Source organism: Triticum urartu, chromosome 1A, assembly GCF_056163025.1.
Source record: "Triticum urartu cultivar PI428250 chromosome 1A, HENAU_Tu73, whole genome shotgun sequence".
In the NCBI taxonomy this organism is placed as follows: domain Eukaryota; kingdom Viridiplantae; phylum Streptophyta; class Magnoliopsida; order Poales; family Poaceae; genus Triticum; species Triticum urartu.
Window position 1 is genome coordinate 562831683 of NC_141873.1, and position 3307 is coordinate 562834989.

Below are 3307 nucleotides of genomic sequence, written 5' to 3' on the forward strand. Positions count from 1 at the left end.
TCTGCAACAATCAGATCCGTATGTACTTTGCAAATCTCTAGGTCATATTGTAAATGCTGCTTCCACGCTCCACTTGGAGCTATTCCAAATGGTTGCTCCACTATACGTATCCGGTTTGCTACTCAGAGTCATTCGGATAGGTGTTAAAGCTTGCATCGATGTAACCTTTTACGCCGAACTCTTTATCACCTCCATAATCAAGAAACATGTCCTTATTACTCCAAGGATAATTTGAACCGCTATCTAGTGATCCACTCCTGGATCACCTTTGTACCCTCTTGCCAGACATGTGGCAAGGCACACATCAGGTGTGGTACTCAGCATGGCATACCGTATAGAGCCCATGACAAAAGCATAGGGGACGACATTCGTCCTTTCTCTTTCTTTTGCCACGGTCGAGCTTTAAGTCTTAACTTCATACCTTACAACTCAGGCAAGAAATCCTTCTTTGACTGATCCATCTCGAACACCTTCAAGATCATGTCAAGGTATGTGCTCATTTGAAAGTACCATTAAGAGTTTTGATCTATCCTTATAGATCTTGATGCTCAATGTTAAATTAGCTTAATCCAGGCTTTCCATTGAAAAACACTTTCAAATAACCCTATATGCTTTCCAGAAATTCTACGTCATTTCTGATCTATGATATGTCAACAACATATATTCATCAGAAATTCTATAGTGCTCCCACTCACTTCTTTGGAAATACAAGTTTCTCATAAACTTTGTATACACCCAAAATCTTTGATCATCTCATCAAAGCATACATTCCAACTCCGAGATGCTTACTCTAGTCCTTAGAAGGATTGCTGGAGCTTTGCATACTTATTAGCATCTTTCAGGATTGACAAAACCTTCCGGTTGTCTCACATACAACCTTTCCTCAAGAAAATCGTCGAGGAAACAATGTTTTTTTACATCCTATCTGCAAGATTTCATAAATAATGCAGTAATCGCTAATATAATTCCAACAGACTCTTAGCATCACTACGAGTGAGAAAGTCTCATCATAGTCAACTCCTTGAACTCGTCGGAAAAAAAAAACTTAACGACAAGTCGAGCTTTCTTAATGGTGATACTTACCATCACTGTCCGTCTTACTTTTAAAATCCATATGTACCTAACAGCCTTACGACCATCAAGTAGTTCTTCCAAAGTCTACACTTTGTTTTCATATATGGATCCTCTCTCGGATTATATGGCCTCAAGCCATTTTGGAATCCGGGCCCACCATCGCTTCTCCATAGCTCGTAGGTTCATTGTTGTCTAGCAACATGACTTCCAAGACAGGACTACGTACCACTCTGAAGTAGTACGCATCCTTATCATCCCACGAGGTTTGGTAGTGACTTGATCTGAAGTTTCATGATCACTATCATAAGCTTCCACTTCAATTGGTGTAGGTGTCACAGGAACAACTCCCTGTGCCCTGTCACACACTAGTTGAAGAGACGGTTGAATAACCTCATCAAGTCTCCACCATCCTCCCACTCAATTCTTTCGAGAGAAACTTTTCCTCAAGAAAGGACCCGATTCTAGAAATAATCCCTTATTGCTTTCGGATCTGAGACAGGAGGTATACCCAACTGTTTTGGTGTCCTATGAATATGCATTTATCCGCTTTGGGTTCGAGCTTATCAGCCTGAAACTTTTTCACATAAGCGTCGCAGCCCCAAACTTTTAAGAAATGACAGCTTAGGGTTCTCTAAACCATAGTTCATACGGTGTCATCTCATCGGAATTACGTGGTGCCCTATTTAAAGTGAATGTGGTTGTCTCTAATGCCTAACCCATAAACTATCGTGGTAATTCGATAAGAGACATCATGGTATGCATCATGTCCAATAGGATGCAATTATGATGTTCGGACACACCATCACACTATGGTGTTCCAGGCTGTATTAGTTGTGAAACAATTTCCACAATGTCTTAATTCTGTGCCAAACTCGTAATTCAGATATTCATCTCTATGATCATATCATAGATATTTTATCCTCTTGTCATGACGATCTTTCAACTTCACCCTGAAATTACTTGAACCTTTCAATAATTCAGACTCGTGATTTATCAAGTAAATGTACTCAACATCTACTCAAATCATCTGTGAAGTAAGAACATAACGATATCCACTACACGCCTCAGCACTCATTGGATTGCACACATCAAAATGTATTACTTCCAACAAGTTGCTTTCTAGTTCCATTTTACTGAAAACAAGGCTTTCAGTCATCTTGCCCATGTGGTATGATTTGCATGTCTCAAGTGATTCAAAATCAAGTGAGTCCAAACGGTGCATTTGCATGGAGTTTCTTCATGCATATACACCAATAGACATGGTTCGCATGTCTCAAACTTTTCAAAACGAGTGATCCCAAAGATCCATCAACATGGAGCTTCTTCATGCGTTTTATACCAATATGACTTACGTGGCAGTGCCACAAGTAGGTGGTACTATCATTACTATCTTATATCTTTTGGCATGAACATGTGTATCACTACGATCGAGATTCAATAAACCATTCATTTTAGGGTGCAAGACCATTGAAGGTATTATTCAAATAAACAGAGTAACCATTATTCTCCTTAAATGAATAACCGTGTTGCGATAGACATAATCCAATCATGTCTATGCTCAATGCAAACACCAATCTCGATGGTAGAGGGAGCGTGCGATGCTTGATCACATCAAGCTTGGGAAAAACTTCCAACACATATCGCCAGCTCGCCTTTAGCTAGTCTCCGTTTACTCCGTAGCCTTTTATTTTGAGTTTACTAACACTTAGCAACCGAACCGGTATCTAATACCATGGTGCTACTAGGACTACTAGTAAAGTACACATCAACACAATGTATATCCAATATCCTTCTATCGACCTTGCCAGCCTTCTTATCTACCAAGTATCTAGGGTAATTCTGCTCCAGTGGCTGTTCCCTTTATTACAGAAGCACTTAGTCCCGGGTTTGGGTTCAACCTTGGGTTTCTTCACTAGAGCAGCAGCTGATTTGCCGTTTCATGAAGTATCCCTTCTTGCCCTTGCCCTTCTTGAAACTAGTGGTTTCACCAACCATCAACAATTGATGCTCCTTCTTGATTTCTACTTTTGTGGTGTCAAACATCGCGAATATCTCAAGGATCATCATATATGTCCCTGATATATTATAGTTCATCACGAAGCTCTAGCAGCTTGGTGGTAATGACTTCGGAGAAACATCACTATCTTATCTGGAAGATCAACTCCCACTCGATTCAAATGATTGTTGTACTCAGACAATCTGAGCACAAGCTCAACAATTGAGCTTTTCTCCC